The following is a 27,706-nucleotide window of genomic DNA, read 5'->3' as shown; positions in this document are numbered from 1 at the left end:
GTCAGACAATTGCAATATTCTCACAATAAGCTAATTAGCTCAATTGGAGCACTTCTAGCATGTTTAGTTGAAATTGGAAATTTACATTTTTCAGTTTTGTCATAAGTTTGTAATATTCTCACAATAAGCTAATTAGCTCAATTGGAGCATTTCTAGCATGTTTGGTTGAAATTGGAAATTTACATTTTTCAGTTTTGTCAAACGTTTGTAATATTCTCACAATAAGCTAATTAGCTCAATTGGAGCATTTCTAGCATGTTTGGTTGAAATTGGAAATTTACATTTTTCAGTTTTGTCAGACGTTTGTAATATTCTCACAAAAAGTTAGTTAGCTCAAATGGAGCATTTCTAGCATGTTTGGTTGAAATTGGAAATTTACATTTTTCCCTTTTGTCAGACAATTGCAATATTCTCACAATAAGCTAATTAGCTCAATTGGAGCATTTCTAGCATGTTTGGTTGAAATTGGAAATTTACATTTTTCACTTTTGTCAGAGGTTTGTAATATTCTCACAATAAGCTAATTAGCTCAATTGGAACATTTCTAGCATGTTTGGTTGAAATTGGAAATTTACATTTTTCAGTTTTGTCAGACGTTTGTAATATTCTCACAATGAGCTAATTAGCTCAATTGGAGCATTTCTAGCATGTTTTGTTGAAATTGGAAATTTACATTTTTCAGTTTGGTCAGACGTTTGTAATGTTCTCACAATAAGCTAATTAGCTCAATTGGAGCATTTCTAGCATGTTTGGTTGAAATTGGAATTTTACATTTTTCACTTTTGTCAAACAATTGCAATATTCTCACAATAAGCTAATTAGCTCAATTGGAGCATTTCTAGCATGTTTGGTTGAAATTGGAAATTTACATTTTTCAGTTTTGTCAGACGTTTGAAATATTCTCACAATAAGCTAATTAGCTCAATTGGAGCATTTCTAGCATGTTTGGTTGAAATTGGAAATTTACATTTTTCAGTTTTGTCAGACGTTTGTAATATTCTCTCAATAAGCTAATTAGCTCAATTGGAGCATTTCTAGCATGTTTGGTTGAAATTGGAAATTTACATTTTTCACTTTTGTCAGACAATTGCAATATTCTCACAATAAGCTAATTAGCTCAATTGGAGCATTTCTAGCATGTTTGGTTGAAATTGGAAATTTACATTTTTCAGTTTTGTCAGACCTTTGTAATATTCTCACAATAAGCTAATTAGCTCAATTGGAGCATTTCTAGCATGTTTGGTTGAAATTGGAAATTTACATTTTTCACTTTTGTCAGACGTTTGTAATATTCTCACAATAAGCTAATTAGCTCAATTGGAGCATTTCTAGCATGTTTGGTTGAATTTGGAAATTTACATTTTTCACTTTTGTCAGACAATTGCAATATTCTCACAATAAGCTAATTAGCTCAATTGGAGCATTTCTAGCATGTTTGGTTGAAATTGGAAATTTACATTTTTCAGTTTTGTCAGACGTTTGTAATATTCTCACAATAAGCTAAATAGCTCAATTGGAGCATTTCTAGCATGTTTGGTTGAAATTGAAAATTTAAATTTTCAGTTTTGTGAGACGTTTGTAAAATTCTTACAGTAGGCTTATTTGCGCAAGTGGAGCATTTCTAGCATGTTTGATTGAAATTGGAATTTTAAATTTTTCACTTTTGTCAGACCTTTTTTAATATTCTCACAGTAAGCTAATTAGCTCAATTGGAGCATTTCTAGCATGTTTGGTTGAAATTGGAAATTTACATTTTTCACTTTTGTCAGACAATTGCAATATTCTCACAATAAGCTAATTAGCTCAATTGGAGCATTTCTAGCATGTTTGGTTGAAATTGGAAATTTACATTTTTCACTTTTGTCAGACAATTGCAATATTCTCACAATAAGCTAATTAGCTCAATTGGAGCATTTCTAGCATGTTTAGTTGAAAATGGAAGTTTACATTTTTCACTTTTGTCAGACAATTGCCATATTCTCACAATAAGCTAATTAGCTCAATTGGAACATTTCTAGCATGTTTGGTTGAAATTGGAAAATTACATTTTTCACTTTTGTCAGACGTTTGTAATATTCTCACAATAAGCTAATTAGCTCAATTGGAACATTTCTAGCATGTTTGGTTGAAATTGGAAATTTACATTTTTCACTTTTGTCAGACAATTGCAATATTCTCACAATAAGCTAATTAGCTCAATTGGAGCACTTCTAGCATGTTTAGTTGAAATTGGAAATTTACATTTTTCAGTTTTGTCATAAGTTTGTAATATTCTCACAATAAGCTAATTAGCTCAATTGGAGCATTTCTAGCATGTTTGGTTGAAATTGGAAATTTACATTTTTCAGTTTTGTCAAACGTTTGTAATATTCTCACAATAAGCTAATTAGCTCAATTGGAGCATTTCTAGCATGTTTGGTTGAAATTGGAAATTTACATTTTTCAGTTTTGTCAGACGTTTGTAATATTCTCACAAAAAGTTAGTTAGCTCAAATGGAGCATTTCTAGCATGTTTGGTTGAAATTGGAAATTTACATTTTTCCCTTTTGTCAGACAATTGCAATATTCTCACAATAAGCTAATTAGCTCAATTGGAGCATTTCTAGCATGTTTGGTTGAAATTGGAAATTTACATTTTTCACTTTTGTCAGAGGTTTGTAATATTCTCACAATAAGCTAATTAGCTCAATTGGAACATTTCTAGCATGTTTGGTTGAAATTGGAAATTTACATTTTTCAGTTTTGTCAGACGTTTGTAATATTCTCACAATGAGCTAATTAGCTCAATTGGAGCATTTCTAGCATGTTTTGTTGAAATTGGAAATTTACATTTTTCAGTTTGGTCAGACGTTTGTAATGTTCTCACAATAAGCTAATTAGCTCAATTGGAGCATTTCTAGCATGTTTGGTTGAAATTGGAATTTTACATTTTTCACTTTTGTCAAACAATTGCAATATTCTCACAATAAGCTAATTAGCTCAATTGGAGCATTTCTAGCATGTTTGGTTGAAATTGGAAATTTACATTTTTCAGTTTTGTCAGACGTTTGAAATATTCTCACAATAAGCTAATTAGCTCAATTGGAGCATTTCTAGCATGTTTGGTTGAAATTGGAAATTTACATTTTTCAGTTTTGTCAGACGTTTGTAATATTCTCTCAATAAGCTAATTAGCTCAATTGGAGCATTTCTAGCATGTTTGGTTGAAATTGGAAATTTACATTTTTCACTTTTGTCAGACAATTGCAATATTCTCACAATAAGCTAATTAGCTCAATTGGAGCATTTCTAGCATGTTTGGTTGAAATTGGAAATTTACATTTTTCAGTTTTGTCAGACCTTTGTAATATTCTCACAATAAGCTAATTAGCTCAATTGGAGCATTTCTAGCATGTTTGGTTGAAATTGGAAATTTACATTTTTCACTTTTGTCAGACGTTTGTAATATTCTCACAATAAGCTAATTAGCTCAATTGGAGCATTTCTAGCATGTTTGGTTGAATTTGGAAATTTACATTTTTCACTTTTGTCAGACAATTGCAATATTCTCACAATAAGCTAATTAGCTCAATTGGAGCATTTCTAGCATGTTTGGTTGAAATTGGAAATTTACATTTTTCAGTTTTGTCAGACGTTTGTAATATTCTCACAATAAGCTAAATAGCTCAATTGGAGCATTTCTAGCATGTTTGGTTGAAATTGAAAATTTAAATTTTCAGTTTTGTGAGACGTTTGTAAAATTCTTACAGTAGGCTTATTTGCGCAAGTGGAGCATTTCTAGCATGTTTGATTGAAATTGGAATTTTAAATTTTTCACTTTTGTCAGACCTTTTTTAATATTCTCACAGTAAGCTAATTAGCTCAATTGGAGCATTTCTAGCATGTTTGGTTGAAATTGGAAATTTACATTTTTCACTTTTGTCAGACAATTGCAATATTCTCACAATAAGCTAATTAGCTCAATTGGAACATTTCTAGCATGTTTGGTTGAAATTGGAAATTTACATTTTTCAGTTTTGTCAGACAATTGCAATATTCTCACAATAAGCTAATTAGCTCAATTGGAGCATTTCTAGCATGTTTGGTTGAAATTGGAAATTTACATTTTTCACTTTTGTCAGACCTTTGTAATATTCTCACAATAAGCTAATTAGCTCAATTGGAGCATTTCTAGCATGTTTGGTTGAAATTGGAAATTTACATTTTTCACTTTTGTCAGACTATTGCAATATTCTCACAATAAGCTAATTAGCTCAATTGGAGCATTTCTAGCATGTTTGGTTGAAATTGGAAATTTACATTTTTCACTTTTGTCAGACAATTGCAATATTCTCACAATAAGCTAATTAGCTCAATTGGAGCATTTCTAGCATGTTTAGTTGAAATTGGAAATTTACATTTTTCACTTTTGTCAGATGTTTGTAATATTCTCACAATAAGCTAATTAGCTCAATTGGAGCATTTCTAGCATGTTTGGTTGAAATTGGAAATTTACATTTTTTAGTTTTGTCAGACGTTTGTAACATTCTCACAATAAGCTAATTAGCTCAATTGGAGCATTTCTAGCATGTTTGGTTGAAATTGGAAATTTACATTTTTCACTTTTGTCAGACGTTTGTAATATTCTCACAATAAGGTAATTAGCTCAATTGGAGCATTTCTAGCATGTTTGGTTGAAATTGGAAATTTACATTTTTCAGTTTTGTCAGACGTTTGTAATATTCTCACAATAAGCTAATTAGCTCAATTGGAGCATTTCTAGCATGTTTGGTTGAAATTGGAAATTTACATTTTTCAGTTTTGTCAGACCTTTGTAATATTCTCACAATAAGCTAATTAGCTCAATTGGAGCATTTCTAGCATGTTTGGTTGAAATTGGAAATTTACATTTTTCAGTTTTGTCAGACAATTGCAATATTCTCACAATAAGCTAATTAGCTCAATTGGAGCATTTCTAGCATGTTTGGTTGAAATTGGAAATTTACATTTTTCACTTTTGTCAGACAATTGCAATATTCTCACAATAAGCTAATTAGCTCAATTGGAGCATTTCTAGCATGTTTAGTTGAAAATGGAAGTTTACATTTTTCACTTTTGTCAGACAATTGCCATATTCTCACAATAAGCTAATTAGCTCAATTGGAACATTTCTAGCATGTTTGGTTGAAATTGGAAAATTACATTTTTCACTTTTGTCAGACGTTTGTAATATTCTCACAATAAGCTAATTAGCTCAATTGGAACATTTCTAGCATGTTTGGTTGAAATTGGAAATTTACATTTTTCACTTTTGTCAGACAATTGCAATATTCTCACAATAAGCTAATTAGCTCAATTGGAGCACTTCTAGCATGTTTAGTTGAAATTGGAAATTTACATTTTTCAGTTTTGTCATAAGTTTGTAATATTCTCACAATAAGCTAATTAGCTCAATTGGAGCATTTCTAGCATGTTTGGTTGAAATTGGAAATTTACATTTTTCAGTTTTGTCAAACGTTTGTAATATTCTCACAATAAGCTAATTAGCTCAATTGGAGCATTTCTAGCATGTTTGGTTGAAATTGGAAATTTACATTTTTCAGTTTTGTCAGACGTTTGTAATATTCTCACAAAAAGTTAGTTAGCTCAAATGGAGCATTTCTAGCATGTTTGGTTGAAATTGGAAATTTACATTTTTCCCTTTTGTCAGACAATTGCAATATTCTCACAATAAGCTAATTAGCTCAATTGGAGCATTTCTAGCATGTTTGGTTGAAATTGGAAATTTACATTTTTCACTTTTGTCAGAGGTTTGTAATATTCTCACAATAAGCTAATTAGCTCAATTGGAACATTTCTAGCATGTTTGGTTGAAATTGGAAATTTACATTTTTCAGTTTTGTCAGACGTTTGTAATATTCTCACAATGAGCTAATTAGCTCAATTGGAGCATTTCTAGCATGTTTTGTTGAAATTGGAAATTTACATTTTTCAGTTTGGTCAGACGTTTGTAATGTTCTCACAATAAGCTAATTAGCTCAATTGGAGCATTTCTAGCATGTTTGGTTGATATTGGAATTTTACATTTTTCACTTTTGTCAAACAATTGCAATATTCTCACAATAAGCTAATTAGCTCAATTGGAGCATTTCTAGCATGTTTGGTTGAAATTGGAAATTTACATTTTTCAGTTTTGTCAGACGTTTGAAATATTCTCACAATAAGCTAATTAGCTCAATTGGAGCATTTCTAGCATGTTTGGTTGAAATTGGAAATTTACATTTTTCAGTTTTGTCAGACGTTTGTAATATTCTCTCAATAAGCTAATTAGCTCAATTGGAGCATTTCTAGCATGTTTGGTTGAAATTGGAAATTTACATTTTTCACTTTTGTCAGACAATTGCAATATTCTCACAATAAGCTAATTAGCTCAATTGGAGCATTTCTAGCATGTTTGGTTGAAATTGGAAATTTACATTTTTCAGTTTTGTCAGACCTTTGTAATATTCTCACAATAAGCTAATTAGCTCAATTGGAGCATTTCTAGCATGTTTGGTTGAAATTGGAAATTTACATTTTTCACTTTTGTCAGACGTTTGTAATATTCTCACAATAAGCTAATTAGCTCAATTGGAGCATTTCTAGCATGTTTGGTTGAATTTGGAAATTTACATTTTTCACTTTTGTCAGACAATTGCAATATTCTCACAATAAGCTAATTAGCTCAATTGGAGCATTTCTAGCATGTTTGGTTGAAATTGGAAATTTACATTTTTCAGTTTTGTCAGACGTTTGTAATATTCTCACAATAAGCTAAATAGCTCAATTGGAGCATTTCTAGCATGTTTGGTTGAAATTGAAAATTTAAATTTTCAGTTTTGTGAGACGTTTGTAAAATTCTTACAGTAGGCTTATTTGCGCAAGTGGAGCATTTCTAGCATGTTTGATTGAAATTGGAATTTTAAATTTTTCACTTTTGTCAGACCTTTTTTAATATTCTCACAGTAAGCTAATTAGCTCAATTGGAGCATTTCTAGCATGTTTGGTTGAAATTGGAAATTTACATTTTTCACTTTTGTCAGACAATTGCAATATTCTCACAATAAGCTAATTAGCTCAATTGGAACATTTCTAGCATGTTTGGTTGAAATTGGAAATTTACATTTTTCAGTTTTGTCAGACAATTGCAATATTCTCACAATAAGCTAATTAGCTCAATTGGAGCATTTCTAGCATGTTTGGTTGAAATTGGAAATTTACATTTTTCACTTTTGTCAGACCTTTGTAATATTCTCACAATAAGCTAATTAGCTCAATTGGAGCATTTCTAGCATGTTTGGTTGAAATTGGAAATTTACATTTTTCACTTTTGTCAGACTATTGCAATATTCTCACAATAAGCTAATTAGCTCAATTGGAGCATTTCTAGCATGTTTGGTTGAAATTGGAAATTTACATTTTTCACTTTTGTCAGACAATTGCAATATTCTCACAATAAGCTAATTAGCTCAATTGGAGCATTTCTAGCATGTTTAGTTGAAATTAGAAATTTACATTTTTCAGTTTTGTCAGACGTTTGTAATATTCTCACAATAAGCTAATTAGCTCAATTGGAGCATTTCTAGCATGTTTGGTTGAAATTGGAAATTTACATTTTTCACTTTTGTCAGACGTTTGTAATATTCTCACAATAAGCTAATTAGCTCAATTGGAGCATTTCTAGCATGTTTGGTTGAAATTGGAAATTTACATTTTTTAGTTTTGTCAGACGTTTGTAACATTCTCACAATAAGCTAATTAGCTCAATTGGAGCATTTCTAGCATGTTTGGTTGAAATTGGAAATTTACATTTTTCACTTTTGTCAGACGTTTGTAATATTCTCACAATAAGGTAATTAGCTCAATTGGAGCATTTCTAGCATGTTTGGTTGAAATTGGAAATTTACATTTTTCAGTTTTGTCAGACGTTTGTAATATTCTCACAATAAGCTAATTAGCTCAATTGGAGCATTTCTAGCATGTTTGGTTGAAATTGGAAATTTACATTTTTCAGTTTTGTCAGACCTTTGTAATATTCTCACAATAAGCTAATTAGCTCAATTGGAGCATTTCTAGCATGTTTGGTTGAAATTGGAAATTTACATTTTTCAGTTTTGTCAGACAATTGCAATATTCTCACAATAAGCTAATTAGCTCAATTGGAGCATTTCTAGCATGTTTGGTTGAAATTGGAAATTTACATTTTTCACTTTTGTCAGACAATTGCAATATTCTCACAATAAGCTAATTAGCCCAATTGGAGCATTTCTAGCATGTTTAGTTGAAAATGGAAATTTACATTTTTCACTTTTGTCAGACAATTGCAATATTCTCACAATAAGCTAATTAGCTCAATTGGAACATTTCTAGCATGTTTGGTTGAAATTGGAAAATTACATTTTTCACTTTTGTCAGACGTTTGTAATATTCTCACAATAAGCTAATTAGCTCAATTGGAGCATTTCTAGCATGTTTGGTTGAAATTGGAAATTTACATTTTTCAGTTTTGTCAGACGTTTGTAATATTCTCACAATAAGCTAATTAGCTCAATTGGAGCATTTCTAGCATGTTTGGTTGAAATTGGAAATTTACATTTTTCAGTTTGGTCAGACGTTTGTAATATTCTCACAATAAGCTAATTAGCTCAATTGGAGCATTTCTAGCATGTTTGGTTGAAATTGGAAATTTACATTTTTCCCTTTTGTCAGACAATTGCAATATTCTCACAATAAGCTAATTAGCTCAATTGGAGCATTTCTAGCATGTTTGATTGAAATTGGAAATTTAAAGTTTTCAGTTTTATCAGACGTTTGTAATATTCTCACAATAAGCTAATTAGCTCAATTGGAGCATTTCTAGCATGTTTGGTTGAAATTGGAAATTTACATTTTTCACTTTTGTCAGACAATTGCAATATTCTCACAATAAGCTAATTAGCTCAATTGGAGCATTTCTAGCATGTTTGGTTGAAATTGGAAATTTACATTTTTCACTTTTGTCAGAGGTTTGTAATATTCTCACAATAAGCTAATTAGCTCAATTGGAACATTTCTAGCATGTTTGGTTGAAATTGGAAATTTACATTTTTCATTTTTGTCAGACGTTTGTAATATTCTCACAATAAGCTAATTAGCTCAATTGGAGCATTTCTAGCATGTTTTGTTGAAATTGGAAATTTACATTTTTCAGTTTGGTCAGACGTTTGTAATATTCTCACAATAAGCTAATTAGCTCAATTGGAGCATTTCTAGCATGTTTGGTTGAAATTGGAATTTTACATTTTTCACTTTTGTCAAACAATTGCAATATTCTCACAATAAGCTAATTAGCTCAATTGGAGCATTTCTAGCATGTTTGGTTGAAATTGGAAATTTACATTTTTCAGTTTTGTCAGACGTTTGTAATATTCTCACAATAAGCTAATTAGCTCAATTGGAGCATTTCTAGCATGTTTGGTTGAAATTGGAAATTTACATTTTTCAGTTTTGTCAGACGTTTGTAATATTCTCTCAATAAGCTAATTAGCTCAATTGGAGCATTTCTAGCATGTTTGGTTGAAATTGGAAATTTACATTTTTCACTTTTGTCAGACAATTGCAATATTCTCACAATAAGCTAATTAGCTCAATTGGAGCATTTCTAGCATGTTTGGTTGAAATTGGAAATTTACATTTTTCAGTTTTGTCAGACCTTTGTAATATTCTCACAATAAGCTAATTAGCTCAATTGGAGCATTTCTAGCATGTTTGGTTGAAATTGGAAATTTACATTTTTCACTTTTGTCAGACAATTGCAATATTCTCACAATAAGCTAATTAGCTCAATTGGAGCATTTCTAGCATGTTTGGTTGAACTTGGAAATTTACATTTTTCACTTTTGTCAGACAATTGCAATATTCTCACAATAAGCTAATTAGCTCAATTGGAGCATTTCTAGCATGTTTGGTTGAAATTGGAAATTTACATTTTTCACTTTTGTCAGACAATTGCAATATTCTCTCAATAAGCTAATTAGCTCAATTGGAGCATTTCTAGCATGTTTGGTTGAAATTGGAAATTTACATTTTTCAGTTTTGTCAGACGTTTGTAAAATTCTTACAGTAGGCTTATATGCGCAATTTGAGCATTTCTAGCATGTTTGGTTGAAATTGGAAATTTACATTTTTCATTTTTGTCAGACGTTTGTAAGATTCTCACAATAAGCTAATTAGCTCAATTGGAGCATTTCTAGCATGTTTGGTTGAAATTGGTAATTTAGATTTTTCGCTTTTGTCAGACAATTGCATTATTCTCACAATAAGCTAATTAGCTCAATTGGAGCATTTCTAGCATGTTTGGTTGAAATTGGAAATTTACATTTTTCAGTTTTGTCAGACGTTTGTAATATTCTCACAATAAGCTAATTAGCTCAATTGGAGCATTTCTAGCATGTTTGGTTGAAATTGGAAATTTACATTTTCCACTTTTGTCAAACAATTGCAATATTCTCACAATAAGCTAATTAGCTCAATTGGAGCATTTCTAGCATGTTTGGTTGAAATTGAAAATTTAAATTTTCAGTTTTGTCAGACGTTTGTAAAATTCTTACAGTAGGCTTATTTGCGCAATTGGAGCATTTCTAGCATGTTTGATTGAAATTAAAAATTTACATTTTTCAGTTTTGTCAGACGTTTGCAATATTCTCACAATAAGCTAATTAGCTCAATTGGAGCATTTCTAGCATGTTTGGTTGAAATTGGAAATTTACATTTTTCAGTTTTGTCAGACGTTTGCAATATTCTCACAATAAGCTAATTAGCTCAATTGGAGCATTTCTAGCATGTTTAGTTGAAAATGGAAGTTTACATTTTTCACTTTTGTCAGACAATTGCCATATTCTCACAATAAGCTAATTAGCTCAATTGGAACATTTCTAGCATGTTTGGTTGAAATTGGAAAATTACATTTTTCACTTTTGTCAGACGTTTGTAATATTCTCACAATAAGCTAATTAGCTCAATTGGAACATTTCTAGCATGTTTGGTTGAAATTGGAAATTTACATTTTTCACTTTTGTCAGACAATTGCAATATTCTCACAATAAGCTAATTAGCTCAATTGGAGCACTTCTAGCATGTTTAGTTGAAATTGGAAATTTACATTTTTCAGTTTTGTCATAAGTTTGTAATATTCTCACAATAAGCTAATTAGCTCAATTGGAGCATTTCTAGCATGTTTGGTTGAAATTGGAAATTTACATTTTTCAGTTTTGTCAAACGTTTGTAATATTCTCACAATAAGCTAATTAGCTCAATTGGAGCATTTCTAGCATGTTTGGTTGAAATTGGAAATTTACATTTTTCAGTTTTGTCATAAGTTTGTAATATTCTCACAATAAGCTAATTAGCTCAATTGGAGCATTTCTAGCATGTTTGGTTGAAATTGGAAATTTACATTTTTCACTTTTGTCAGAGGTTTGTAATATTCTCACAATAAGCTAATTAGCTCAATTGGAACATTTCTAGCATGTTTGGTTGAAATTGGAAATTTACATTTTTCAGTTTTGTCAGACGTTTGTAATATTCTCATAATGAGCTAATTAGCTCAATTGGAGCATTTCTAGCATGTTTTGTTGAAATTGGAAATTTACATTTTTCAGTTTGGTCAGACGTTTGTAATGTTCTCACAATAAGCTAATTAGCTCAATTGGAGCATTTCTAGCATGTTTGGTTGAAATTGGAATTTTACATTTTTCACTTTTGTCAAACAATTGCAATATTCTCACAATAAGCTAATTAGCTCAATTGGAGCATTTCTAGCATGTTTGGTTGAAATTGGAAATTTACATTTTTCAGTTTTGTCAGACGTTTGAAATATTCTCACAATAAGCTAATTAGCTCAATTGGAGCATTTCTAGCATGTTTGGTTGAAATTGGAAATTTACATTTTTCAGTTTTGTCAGACGTTTGTAATATTCTCTCAATAAGCTAATTAGCTCAATTGGAGCATTTCTAGCATGTTTGGTTGAAATTGGAAATTTACATTTTTCACTTTTGTCAGACAATTGCAATATTCTCACAATAAGCTAATTAGCTCAATTGGAGCATTTCTAGCATGTTTGGTTGAAATTGGAAATTTACATTTTTCAGTTTTGTCAGACCTTTGTAATATTCTCACAATAAGCTAATTAGCTCAATTGGAGCATTTCTAGCATGTTTGGTTGAAATTGGAAATTTACATTTTTCACTTTTGTCAGACGTTTGTAATATTCTCACAATAAGCTAATTAGCTCAATTGGAGCATTTCTAGCATGTTTGGTTGAATTTGGAAATTTACATTTTTCACTTTTGTCAGACAATTGCAATATTCTCACAATAAGCTAATTAGCTCAATTGGAGCATTTCTAGCATGTTTGGTTGAAATTGGAAATTTACATTTTTCAGTTTTGTCAGACGTTTGTAATATTCTCACAATAAGCTAAATAGCTCAATTGGAGCATTTCTAGCATGTTTGGTTGAAATTGAAAATTTAAATTTTCAGTTTTGTGAGACGTTTGTAAAATTCTTACAGTAGGCTTATTTGCGCAAGTGGAGCATTTCTAGCATGTTTGATTGAAATTGGAATTTTAAATTTTTCACTTTTGTCAGACCTTTTTTAATATTCTCACAATAAGCTAATTAGCTCAATTGGAGCATTTCTAGCATGTTTGGTTGAAATTGGAAATTTACATTTTTCACTTTTGTCAGACAATTGCAATATTCTCACAATAAGCTAATTAGCTCAATTGGAACATTTCTAGCATGTTTGGTTGAAATTGGAAATTTACATTTTTCAGTTTTGTCAGACAATTGCAATATTCTCACAATAAGCTAATTAGCTCAATTGGAGCATTTCTAGCATGTTTGGTTGAAATTGGAAATTTACATTTTTCACTTTTGTCAGACCTTTGTAATATTCTCACAATAAGCTAATTAGCTCAATTGGAGCATTTCTAGCATGTTTGGTTGAAATTGGAAATTTACATTTTTCACTTTTGTCAGACTATTGCAATATTCTCACAATAAGCTAATTAGCTCAATTGGAGCATTTCTAGCATGTTTGGTTGAAATTGGAAATTTACATTTTTCACTTTTGTCAGACAATTGCAATATTCTCACAATAAGCTAATTAGCTCAATTGGAGCATTTCTAGCATGTTTAGTTGAAATTAGAAATTTACATTTTTCAGTTTTGTCAGACGTTTGTAATATTCTCACAATAAGCTAATTAGCTCAATTGGAGCATTTCTAGCATGTTTGGTTGAAATTGGAAATTTACATTTTTCACTTTTGTCAGACGTTTGTAATATTCTCACAATAAGCTAATTAGCTCAATTGGAGCATTTCTAGCATGTTTGGTTGAAATTGGAAATTTACATTTTTTAGTTTTGTCAGACGTTTGTAACATTCTCACAATAAGCTAATTAGCTCAATTGGAGCATTTCTAGCATGTTTGGTTGAAATTGGAAATTTACATTTTTCACTTTTGTCAGACGTTTGTAATATTCTCACAATAAGGTAATTAGCTCAATTGGAGCATTTCTAGCATGTTTGGTTGAAATTGGAAATTTACATTTTTCAGTTTTGTCAGACGTTTGTAATATTCTCACAATAAGCTAATTAGCTCAATTGGAGCATTTCTAGCATGTTTGGTTGAAATTGGAAATTTACATTTTTCAGTTTTGTCAGACCTTTGTAATATTCTCACAATAAGCTAATTAGCTCAATTGTAGCATTTCTAGCATGTTTGGTTGAAATTGGAAATTTACATTTTTCAGTTTTGTCAGACAATTGCAATATTCTCACAATAAGCTAATTAGCTCAATTGGAGCATTTCTAGCATGTTTGGTTGAAATTGGAAATTTACATTTTTCACTTTTGTCAGACAATTGCAATATTCTCACAATAAGCTAATTAGCCCAATTGGAGCATTTCTAGCATGTTTAGTTGAAAATGGAAATTTACATTTTTCACTTTTGTCAGACAATTGCAATATTCTCACAATAAGCTAATTAGCTCAATTGGAACATTTCTAGCATGTTTGGTTGAAATTGGAAAATTACATTTTTCACTTTTGTCAGACGTTTGTAATATTCTCACAATAAGCTAATTAGCTCAATTGGAACATTTCTAGCATGTTTGGTTGAAATTGGAAATTTACATTTTTCAGTTTTGTCAGACGTTTGTAATATTCTCACAATAAGCTAATTAGCTCAATTGGAGCATTTCTAGCATGTTTGGTTGAAATTGGAAATTTACATTTTTCAGTTTGGTCAGACGTTTGTAATATTCTCACAATAAGCTAATTAGCTCAATTGGAGCATTTCTAGCATGTTTGGTTGAAATTGGAAATTTACATTTTTCCCTTTTGTCAGACAATTGCAATATTCTCACAATAAGCTAATTAGCTCAATTGGAGCATTTCTAGCATGTTTGATTGAAATTGGAAATTTAAAGTTTTCAGTTTTATCAGACGTTTGTAATATTCTCACAATAAGCTAATTAGCTCAATTGGAGCATTTCTAGCATGTTTGGTTGAAATTGGAAATTTACATTTTTCACTTTTGTCAGACAATTGCAATATTCTCACAATAAGCTAATTAGCTCAATTGGAGCATTTCTAGCATGTTTGGTTGAAATTGGAAATTTACATTTTTCACTTTTGTCAGAGGTTTGTAATATTCTCACAATAAGCTAATTAGCTCAATTGGAACATTTCTAGCATGTTTGGTTGAAATTGGAAATTTACATTTTTCATTTTTGTCAGACGTTTGTAATATTCTCACAATAAGCTAATTAGCTCAATTGGAGCATTTCTAGCATGTTTTGTTGAAATTGGAAATTTACATTTTTCAGTTTGGTCAGACGTTTGTAATATTCTCACAATAAGCTAATTAGCTCAATTGGAGCATTTCTAGCATGTTTGGTTGAAATTGGAATTTTACATTTTTCACTTTTGTCAAACAATTGCAATATTCTCACAATAAGCTAATTAGCTCAATTGGAGCATTTCTAGCATGTTTGGTTGAAATTGGAAATTTACATTTTTCAGTTTTGTCAGACGTTTGTAATATTCTCACAATAAGCTAATTAGCTCAATTGGAGCATTTCTAGCATGTTTGGTTGAAATTGGAAATTTACATTTTTCAGTTTTGTCAGACGTTTGTAATATTCTCTCAATAAGCTAATTAGCTCAATTGGAGCATTTCTAGCATGTTTGGTTGAAATTGGAAATTTACATTTTTCACTTTTGTCAGACAATTGCAATATTCTCACAATAAGCTAATTAGCTCAATTGGAGCATTTCTAGCATGTTTGGTTGAAATTGGAAATTTACATTTTTCAGTTTTGTCAGACCTTTGTAATATTCTCACAATAAGCTAATTAGCTCAATTGGAGCATTTCTAGCATGTTTGGTTGAAATTGGAAATTTACATTTTTCACTTTTGTCAGACAATTGCAATAATCTCACAATAAGCTAATTAGCTCAATTGGAGCATTTCTAGCATGTTTGGTTGAACTTGGAAATTTACATTTTTCACTTTTGTCAGACAATTGCAATATTCTCACAATAAGCTAATTAGCTCAATTGGAGCATTTCTAGCATGTTTGGTTGAAATTGGAAATTTACATTTTTCACTTTTGTCAGACCTTTGTAATATTCTCACAATAAGCTAATTAGCTCAATTGGAGCATTTCTAGCATGTTTGGTTGAAATTGGAAATTTACATTTTTCATTTTTGTCAGACGTTTGTAATATTCTCACAATAAGCTAATTAGCTCAATTGGAGCATTTCTAGCATGTTTGGTTGAAATTGGAAATTTACATTTTCCACTTTTGTCAAACAATTGCAATATTCTCACAATAAGCTAATTAGCTCAATTGGAGCATTTCTAGCATGTTTGGTTGAAATTGAAAATTTAAATTTTCAGTTTTGTCAGACGTTTGTAACATTCTCACAATAAGCTAATTAGCTCAATTGGAGCATTTCTAGCATGTTTGGTTGAAATTGGAAAATTACATTTTTCACTTTTGTCAGACGTTTGTAATATTCTCACAATAAGCTAATTAGCTCAATTGGAACATTTCTAGCATGTTTGGTTGAAATTGGAAATTTACATTTTTCAGTTTTGTCAGACGTTTGTAATATTCTCACAATAAGCTAATTAGCTCAATTGGAGCATTTCTAGCATGTTTGGTTGAAATTGGAAATTTACATTTTTCACTTTTGTCAGACAATTGCAATATTCTCTCAATAAGCTAATTAGCTCAATTGGAGCATTTCTAGCATGTTTGGTTGAAATTGGAAATTTACATTTTTCACTTTTGTCAGACAATTGCAATATTCTCACAATAAGCTAATTAGCTCAATTGGAGCATTTCTAGCATGTTTAGTTGAAAATGGAAGTTTACATTTTTCACTTTTGTCAGACAATTGCCATATTCTCACAATAAGCTAATTAGCTCAATTGGAACATTTCTAGCATGTTTGGTTGAAATTGGAAAATTACATTTTTCACTTTTGTCAGACGTTTGTAATATTCTCACAATAAGCTAATTAGCTCAATTGGAACATTTCTAGCATGTTTGGTTGAAATTGGAAATTTACATTTTTCAGTTTTGTCAGACGTTTGTAATATTCTCACAATAAGCTAATTAGCTCAATTGGAGCATTTCTAGCATGTTTGGTTGAAATTGGAAATTTACATTTTTCACTTTTGTCAGACAATTGCAATATTCTCTCAATAAGCTAATTAGCTCAATTGGAGCATTTCTAGCATGTTTGGTTGAAATTGGAAATTTACATTTTTCACTTTTGTCAGACAATTGCAATATTCTCACAATAAGCTAATTAGCTCAATTGGAGCATTTCTAGCATGTTTGGTTGAAATTGGAAATTTACATTTTTCAGTTTTGTCAGACCTTTGTAATATTCTCACAATAAGCTAATTAGCTCAATTGGAGCATTTCTAGCATGTTTGGTTGAAATTGGAAATTTACATTTTTCACTTTTGTCAGACAATTGCAATAATCTCACAATAAGCTAATTAGCTCAATTGGAGCATTTCTAGCATGTTTGGTTGAAATTGGAAATTTACATTTTTCAGTTTTGTCAGACAATTGCCATATTCTCACAATAAGCTAATTAGCTCAATTGGAACATTTCTAGCATGTTTGGTTGAAATTGGAAAATTACATTTTTCACTTTTGTCAGACAATTGCAATATTCTCTCAATAAGCTAATTAGCTCAATTTGAGCATTTCTAGCATGTTTGGTTGAAATTGGAAATTTACATTTTTCATTTTTGTCAGACGTTTGTAATATTCTCACAATAAGCTAATTAGCTCAATTGGAGCATTTCTAGCATGTTTGGTTGAAATTGGAAATTTACATTTTCCACTTTTGTCAAACAATTGCAATATTCTCACAATAAGCTAATTAGCTCAATTGGAGCATTTCTAGCATGTTTGGTTGAAATTGAAAATTTAAATTTTCAGTTTTGTCAGACGTTTGTAACATTCTCACAATAAGCTAATTAGCTCAATTGGAGCATTTCTAGCATGTTTGGTTGAAATTGGAAAATTACATTTTTCACTTTTGTCAGACGTTTGTAATATTCTCACAATAAGCTAATTAGCTCAATTGGAACATTTCTAGCATGTTTGGTTGAAATTGGAAATTTACATTTTTCAGTTTTGTCAGACGTTTGTAATATTCTCACAATAAGCTAATTAGCTCAATTGGAGCATTTCTAGCATGTTTGGTTGAAATTGGAAATTTACATTTTTCACTTTTGTCAGACAATTGCAATATTCTCTCAATAAGCTAATTAGCTCAATTGGAGCATTTCTAGCATGTTTGGTTGAAATTGGAAATTTACATTTTTCACTTTTGTCAGACAATTGCAATATTCTCACAATAAGCTAATTAGCTCAATTGGAGCATTTCTAGCATGTTTAGTTGAAAATGGAAGTTTACATTTTTCACTTTTGTCAGACAATTGCCATATTCTCACAATAAGCTAATTAGCTCAATTGGAACATTTCTAGCATGTTTGGTTGAAATTGGAAAATTACATTTTTCACTTTTGTCAGACGTTTGTAATATTCTCACAATAAGCTAATTAGCTCAATTGGAACATTTCTAGCATGTTTGGTTGAAATTGGAAATTTACATTTTTCAGTTTTGTCAGACGTTTGTAATATTCTCACAATAAGCTAATTAGCTCAATTGGAGCATTTCTAGCATGTTTGGTTGAAATTGGAAATTTACATTTTTCACTTTTGTCAGACAATTGCAATATTCTCTCAATAAGCTAATTAGCTCAATTGGAGCATTTCTAGCATGTTTGGTTGAAATTGGAAATTTACATTTTTCACTTTTGTCAGACAATTGCAATATTCTCACAATAAGCTAATTAGCTCAATTGGAGCATTTCTAGCATGTTTGGTTGAAATTGGAAATTTACATTTTTCAGTTTTGTCAGACCTTTGTAATATTCTCACAATAAGCTAATTAGCTCAATTGGAGCATTTCTAGCATGTTTGGTTGAAATTGGAAATTTACATTTTTCACTTTTGTCAGACAATTGCAATAATCTCACAATAAGCTAATTAGCTCAATTGGAGCATTTCTAGCATGTTTGGTTGAAATTGGAAATTTACATTTTTCAGTTTTGTCAGACAATTGCCATATTCTCACAATAAGCTAATTAGCTCAATTGGAACATTTCTAGCATGTTTGGTTGAAATTGGAAAATTACATTTTTCACTTTTGTCAGACAATTGCAATATTCTCTCAATAAGCTAATTAGCTCAATTTGAGCATTTCTAGCATGTTTGGTTGAAATTGGAAATTTACATTTTTCATTTTTGTCAGACGTTTGTAATATTCTCACAATAAGCTAATTAGCTCAATTGGAGCATTTCTAGCATGTTTGGTTGAAATTGGAAATTTACATTTTCCACTTTTGTCAAACAATTGCAATATTCTCACAATAAGCTAATTAGCTCAATTGGAGCATTTCTAGCATGTTTGGTTGAAATTGAAAATTTAAATTTTCAGTTTTGTCAGACGTTTGTAACATTCTCACAATAAGCTAATTAGCTCAATTGGAGCATTTCTAGCATGTTTGGTTGAAATTGGAAATTTACATTTTTCACTTTTGTCAGACGTTTGTAATATTCTCACAATAAGGTAATTAGCTCAATTGGAGCATTTCTAGCATGTTTGGTTGAAATTGGAAATTTACATTATTCAGTTTTGTCAGACGTTTGTAATATTCTCACAATAAGCTAATTAGCTCAATTGGAGCATTTCTAGCATGTTTGGTTGAAATTGGAAATTTACATTTTTCAGTTTTGTCAGACCTTTGTAATATTCTCACAATAAGCTAATTAGCTCAATTGGAGCATTTCTAGCATGTTTGGTTGAAATTGGAAATTTACATTTTTCAGTTTTGTCAGACAATTGCAATATTCTCACAATAAGCTAATTAGCTCAATTGGAGCATTTCTAGCATGTTTGGTTGAAATTGGAAATTTACATTTTTCACTTTTGTCAGACAATTGCAATATTCTCACAATAAGCTAATTAGCTCAATTGGAGCATTTCTAGCATGTTTAGTTGAAAATGGAAGTTTACATTTTTCACTTTTGTCAGACAATTGCCATATTCTCACAATAAGCTAATTAGCTCAATTGGAACATTTCTAGCATGTTTGGTTGAAATTGGAAAATTACATTTTTCACTTTTGTCAGACGTTTGTAATATTCTCACAATAAGCTAATTAGCTCAATTGGAACATTTCTAGCATGTTTGGTTGAAATTGGAAATTTACATTTTTCAGTTTTGTCAGACGTTTGTAATATTCTCACAATAAGCTAATTAGCTCAATTGGAGCATTTCTAGCATGTTTGGTTGAAATTGGAAATTTACATTTTTCAGTTTTGTCAGACAATTGCAATATTCTCTCAATAAGCTAATTAGCTCAATTGGAGCATTTCTAGCATGTTTGGTTGAAATTGGAAATTTACATTTTTCACTTTTGTCAGACAATTGCAATATTCTCACAATAAGCTAATTAGCTCAATTGGAGCATTTCTAGCATGTTTGGTTGAAATTGGAAATTTACATTTTTCACTTTTGTCAGACAATTGCAATATTCTCTCAATAAGCTAATTAGCTCAATTGGAGCATTTCTAGCATGTTTGGTTGAAATTGGAAATTTACATTTTTCACTTTTGTCAGACAATTGCAATATTCTCACAATAAGCTAATTAGCTCAATTGGAGCATTTCTAGCATGTTTAGTTGAAAATGGAAGTTTACATTTTTCACTTTTGTCAGACAATTGCCATATTCTCACAATAAGCTAATTAGCTCAATTGGAACATTTCTAGCATGTTTGGTTGAAATTGGAAAATTACATTTTTCACTTTTGTCAGACGTTTGTAATATTCTCACAATAAGCTAATTAGCTCAATTGGAACATTTCTAGCATGTTTGGTTGAAATTGGAAATTTACATTTTTCAGTTTTGTCAGACGTTTGTAATATTCTCACAATAAGCTAATTAGCTCAATTGGAGCATTTCTAGCATGTTTGGTTGAAATTGGAAATTTACATTTTTCACTTTTGTCAGACAATTGCAATATTCTCTCAATAAGCTAATTAGCTCAATTGGAGCATTTCTAGCATGTTTGGTTGAAATTGGAAATTTACATTTTTCACTTTTGTCAGACAATTGCAATATTCTCACAATAAGCTAATTAGCTCAATTGGAGCATTTCTAGCATGTTTGGTTGAAATTGGAAATTTACATTTTTCAGTTTTGTCAGACCTTTGTAATATTCTCACAATAAGCTAATTAGCTCAATTGGAGCATTTCTAGCATGTTTGGTTGAAATTGGAAATTTACATTTTTCACTTTTGTCAGACAATTGCAATAATCTCACAATAAGCTAATTAGCTCAATTGGAGCATTTCTAGCATGTTTGGTTGAAATTGGAAATTTACATTTTTCAGTTTTGTCAGACAATTGCCATATTCTCACAATAAGCTAATTAGCTCAATTGGAACATTTCTAGCATGTTTGGTTGAAATTGGAAAATTACATTTTTCACTTTTGTCAGACAATTGCAATATTCTCTCAATAAGCTAATTAGCTCAATTTGAGCATTTCTAGCATGTTTGGTTGAAATTGGAAATTTACATTTTTCATTTTTGTCAGACGTTTGTAATATTCTCACAATAAGCTAATTAGCTCAATTGGAGCATTTCTAGCATGTTTGGTTGAAATTGGAAATTTACATTTTTCAGTTTGGTCAGACGTTTGTAATATTCTCACAATAAGCTAATTAGCTCAATTGGAGCATTTCTAGCATGTTTGGTTGAAATTGGAAATTTACATTTTTCCCTTTTGTCAGACAATTGCAATATTCTCACAATAAGCTAATTAGCTCAATTGGAGCATTTCTAGCATGTTTGATTGAAATTGGAAATTTAAAGTTTTCAGTTTTATCAGACGTTTGTAATATTCTCACAATAAGCTAATTAGCTCAATTGGAGCATTTCTAGCATGTTTGGTTGAAATTGGAAATTTACATTTTTCACTTTTGTCAGACAATTGCAATATTCTCACAATAAGCTAATTAGCTCAATTGGAGCATTTCTAGCATGTTTGGTTGAAATTGGAAATTTACATTTTTCACTTTTGTCAGAGGTTTGTAATATTCTCACAATAAGCTAATTAGCTCAATTGGAACATTTCTAGCATGTTTGGTTGAAATTGGAAATTTACATTTTTCATTTTTGTCAGACGTTTGTAATATTCTCACAATAAGCTAATTAGCTCAATTGGAGCATTTCTAGCATGTTTTGTTGAAATTGGAAATTTACATTTTTCAGTTTGGTCAGACGTTTGTAATATTCTCACAATAAGCTAATTAGCTCAATTGGAGCATTTCTAGCATGTTTGGTTGAAATTGGAATTTTACATTTTTCACTTTTGTCAAACAATTGCAATATTCTCACAATAAGCTAATTAGCTCAATTGGAGCATTTCTAGCATGTTTGGTTGAAATTGGAAATTTACATTTTTCAGTTTTGTCAGACGTTTGTAATATTCTCACAATAAGCTAATTAGCTCAATTGGAGCATTTCTAGCATGTTTGGTTGAAATTGGAAATTTACATTTTTCAGTTTTGTCAGACGTTTGTAATATTCTCTCAATAAGCTAATTAGCTCAATTGGAGCATTTCTAGCATGTTTGGTTGAAATTGGAAATTTACATTTTTCACTTTTGTCAGACAATTGCAATATTCTCACAATAAGCTAATTAGCTCAATTGGAGCATTTCTAGCATGTTTGGTTGAAATTGGAAATTTACATTTTTCAGTTTTGTCAGACCTTTGTAATATTCTCACAATAAGCTAATTAGCTCAATTGGAGCATTTCTAGCATGTTTGGTTGAAATTGGAAATTTACATTTTTCACTTTTGTCAGACAATTGCAATAATCTCACAATAAGCTAATTAGCTCAATTGGAGCATTTCTAGCATGTTTGGTTGAACTTGGAAATTTACATTTTTCACTTTTGTCAGACAATTGCAATATTCTCACAATAAGCTAATTAGCTCAATTGGAGCATTTCTAGCATGTTTGGTTGAAATTGGAAATTTACATTTTTCACTTTTGTCAGACAATTGCAATATTCTCTCAATAAGCTAATTAGCTCAATTGGAGCATTTCTAGCATGTTTGGTTGAAATTGGAAATTTACATTTTTCACTTTTGTCAGACAATTGCAATATTCTCACAATAAGCTAATTAGCTCAATTGGAGCATTTCTAGCATGTTTGGTTGAAATTGGAAATTTACATTTTTCAGTTTTGTCAGACCTTTGTAATATTCTCACAATAAGCTAATTAGCTCAATTGGAGCATTTCTAGCATGTTTGGTTGAAATTGGAAATTTACATTTTTCACTTTTGTCAGACAATTGCAATAATCTCACAATAAGCTAATTAGCTCAATTGGAGCATTTCTAGCATGTTTGGTTGAACTTGGAAATTTACATTTTTCACTTTTGTCAGACAATTGCAATATTCTCACAATAAGCTAATTAGCTCAATTGGAGCATTTCTAGCATGTTTGGTTGAAATTGGAAATTTACATTTTTCACTTTTGTCAGACAATTGCAATATTCTCTCAATAAGCTAATTAGCTCAATTTGAGCATTTCTAGCATGTTTGGTTGAAATTGGAAATTTACATTTTTCATTTTTGTCAGACGTTTGTAAGATTCTCACAATAAGCTAATTAGCTCAATTGGAGCATTTCTAGCATGTTTGGTTGAAATTGGAAATTTAGATTTTTCGCTTTTGTCAGACAATTGCATTATTCTCACAATAAGCTAATTAGCTCAATTGGAGCATTTCTAGCATGTTTGGTTGAAATTGGAAATTTACATTTTTCAGTTTTGTCAGACGTTTGTAATATTCTCACAATAAGCTAATTAGCTCAATTGGAGCATTTCTAGCATGTTTGGTTGAAATTGGAAATTTACATTTTCCACTTTTGTCAAACAATTGCAATATTCTCACAATAAGCTAATTAGCTCAATTGGAGCATTTCTAGCATGTTTGGTTGAAATTGAAAATTTAAATTTTCAGTTTTGTCAGACGTTTGTAACATTCTCACAATAAGCTAATTAGCTCAATTGGAGCATTTCTAGCATGTTTGGTTGAAATTGGAAATTTACATTTTTCACTTTTGTCAGACGTTTGTAATATTCTCACAATAAGGTAATTAGCTCAATTGGAGCATTTCTAGCATGTTTGGTTGAAATTGGAAATTTACATTTTTCAGTTTTGTCAGACGTTTGTAATATTCTCACAATAAGCTAATTAGCTCAATTGGAGCATTTCTAGCATGTTTGGTTGAAATTGGAAATTTACATTTTTCAGTTTTGTCAGACCTTTGTAATATTCTCACAATAAGCTAATTAGGTCAATTGGAGCATTTCTAGCATGTTTGGTTGAAATTGGAAATTTACATTTTTCAGTTTTGTCAGACAATTGCAATATTCTCACAATAAGCTAATTAGCTCAATTGGAGCATTTCTAGCATGTTTGGTTGAAATTGGAAATTTACATTTTTCACTTTTGTCAGACAATTGCAATATTCTCACAATAAGCTAATTAGCTCAATTGGAGCATTTCTAGCATGTTTAGTTGAAAATGGAAGTTTACATTTTTCACTTTTGTCAGACAATTGCCATATTCTCACAATAAGCTAATTAGCTCAATTGGAACATTTCTAGCATGTTTGGTTGAAATTGGAAAATTACATTTTTCACTTTTGTCAGACGTTTGTAATATTCTCACAATAAGCTAATTAGCTCAATTGGAACATTTCTAGCATGTTTGGTTGAAATTGGAAATTTACATTTTTCAGTTTTGTCAGACGTTTGTAATATTCTCACAATAAGCTAATTAGCTCAATTGGAGCATTTCTAGCATGTTTGGTTGAAATTGGAAATTTACATTTTTCAGTTTGGTCAGACGTTTGTAATATTCTCACAATAAGCTAATTAGCTCAATTGGAGCATTTCTAGCATGTTTGGTTGAAATTGGAAATTTACATTTTTCCCTTTTGTCAGACAATTGCAATATTCTCACAATAAGCTAATTAGCTCAATTGGAGCATTTCTAGCATGTTTGATTGAAATTGGAAACTTAAAGTTTTCAGTTTTATCAGACGTTTGTAATATTCTCACAATAAGCTAATTAGCTCAATTGGAGCATTTCTAGCATGTTTGGTTGAAATTGGAAATTTACATTTTTCACTTTTGTCAGACAATTGCAATATTCTCACAATAAGCTAATTAGCTCAATTGGAGCATTTCTAGCATGTTTGGTTGAAATTGGAAATTTACATTTTTCACTTTTGTCAGAGGTTTGTAATATTCTCACAATAAGCTAATTAGCTCAATTGGAACATTTCTAGCATGTTTGGTTGAAATTGGAAATTTACATTTTTCAGTTTTGTCAGACGTTTGTAATATTCTCACAATAAGCTAATTAGCTCAATTGGAGCATTTCTAGCATGTTTTGTTGAAATTGGAAATTTACATTTTTCAGTTTGGTCAGACGTTTGTAATATTCTCACAATAAGCTAATTAGCTCAATTGGAGCATTTCTAGCATGTTTGGTTGAAATTGGAATTTTACATTTTTCACTTTTGTCAAACAATTGCAATATTCTCACAATAAGCTAATTAGCTCAATTGGAGCATTTCTAGCATGTTTGGTTGAAATTGGAAATTTACATTTTTCAGTTTTGTCAGACGTTTGTAATATTCTCACAATAAGCTAATTAGCTCAATTGGAGCATTTCTAGCATGTTTGGTTGAAATTGGAAATTTACATTTTTCAGTTTTGTCAGACGTTTGTAATATTCTCACAATAAGCTAATTAGCTCAATTGGAGCATTTCTAGCATGTTTGGTTGAAATTGGAAATTTACATTTTTCAGTTTTGTCAGACCTTTGTAATATTCTCACAATAAGCTAATTAGCTCAATTGGAGCATTTCTAGCATGTTTGGTTGAAATTGGAAATTTACATTTTTCACTTTTGTCAGACAATTGCAATAATCTCACAATAAGCTAATTAGCTCAATTGGAGCATTTCTAGCATGTTTGGTTGAACTTGGAAATTTACATTTTTCACTTTTGTCAGACAATTGCAATATTCTCACAATAAGCTAATTAGCTCAATTGGAGCATTTCTAGCATGTTTGGTTGAAATTGGAAATTTACATTTTTCACTTTTGTCAGACAATTGCAATATTCTCTCAATAAGCTAATTAGCTCAATTTGAGCATTTCTAGCATGTTTGGTTGAAATTGGAAATTTACATTTTTCATTTTTGTCAGACGTTTGTAAGATTCTCACAATAAGCTAATTAGCTCAATTGGAGCATTTCTAGCATGTTTGGTTGAAATTGGAAATTTAGATTTTTCGCTTTTGTCAGACAATTGCATTATTCTCACAATAAGCTAATTAGCTCAATTGGAGCATTTCTAGCATGTTTGGTTGAAATTGGAAATTTACATTTTTCAGTTTTGTCAGACGTTTGTAATATTCTCACAATAAGCTAATTAGCTCAATTGGAGCATTTCTAGCATGTTTGGTTGAAATTGGAAATTTACATTTTCCACTTTTGTCAAACAATTGCAATATTCTCACAATAAGCTAATTAGCTCAATTGGAGCATTTCTAGCATGTTTGGTTGAAATTGAAAATTTAAATTTTCAGTTTTGTCAGACGTTTGTAACATTCTCACAATAAGCTAATTAGCTCAATTGGAGCATTTCTAGCATGTTTGGTTGAAATTGGAAATTTACATTTTTCACTTTTGTCAGACGTTTGTAATATTCTCACAATAAGGTAATTAGCTCAATTGGAGCATTTCTAGCATGTTTGGTTGAAATTGGAAATTTACATTTTTCAGTTTTGTCAGACGTTTGTAATATTCTCACAATAAGCTAATTAGCTCAATTGGAGCATTTCTAGCATGTTTGGTTGAAATTGGAAATTTACATTTTTCAGTTTTGTCAGACCTTTGTAATATTCTCACAATAAGCTAATTAGCTCAATTGGAGCATTTCTAGCATGTTTGGTTGAAATTGGAAATTTACATTTTTCAGTTTTGTCAGACAATTGCAATATTCTCACAATAAGCTAATTAGCTCAATTGGAGCATTTCTAGCATGTTTGGTTGAAATTGGAAATTTACATTTTTCACTTTTGTCAGACAATTGCAATATTCTCACAATAAGCTAATTAGCTCAATTGGAGCATTTCTAGCATGTTTAGTTGAAAATGGAAGTTTACATTTTTCACTTTTGTCAGACAATTGCCATATTCTCACAATAAGCTAATTAGCTCAATTGGAACATTTCTAGCATGTTTGGTTGAAATTGGAAAATTACATTTTTCACTTTTGTCAGACGTTTGTAATATTCTCACAATAAGCTAATTAGCTCAATTGGAACATTTCTAGCATGTTTGGTTGAAATTGGAAATTTACATTTTTCAGTTTTGTCAGACGTTTGTAATATTCTCACAATAAGCTAATTAGCTCAATTGGAGCATTTCTAGCATGTTTGGTTGAAATTGGAAATTTACATTTTTCACTTTTGTCAGACAATTGCAATATTCTCTCAATAAGCTAATTAGCTCAATTGGAGCATTTCTAGCATGTTTGGTTGAAATTGGAAATTTACATTTTTCACTTTTGTCAGACAATTGCAATATTCTCACAATAAGCTAATTAGCTCAATTGGAGCATTTCTAGCATGTTTAGTTGAAAATGGAAGTTTACATTTTTCACTTTTGTCAGACAATTGCCATATTCTCACAATAAGCTAATTAGCTCAATTGGAACATTTCTAGCATGTTTGGTTGAAATTGGAAAATTACATTTTTCACTTTTGTCAGACGTTTGTAATATTCTCACAATAAGCTAATTAGCTCAATTGGAACATTTCTAGCATGTTTGGTTGAAATTGGAAATTTACATTTTTCAGTTTTGTCAGACGTTTGTAATATTCTCACAATAAGCTAATTAGCTCAATTGGAGCATTTCTAGCATGTTTGGTTGAAATTG

This window comes from Watersipora subatra, chromosome 11, assembly GCF_963576615.1.
Source record: "Watersipora subatra chromosome 11, tzWatSuba1.1, whole genome shotgun sequence".
Classification (NCBI taxonomy): domain Eukaryota; kingdom Metazoa; phylum Bryozoa; class Gymnolaemata; order Cheilostomatida; family Watersiporidae; genus Watersipora; species Watersipora subatra.
The sequence above is the reverse complement of the archived record's forward strand: the minus strand, read 5'-3'. Positions refer to the sequence as shown.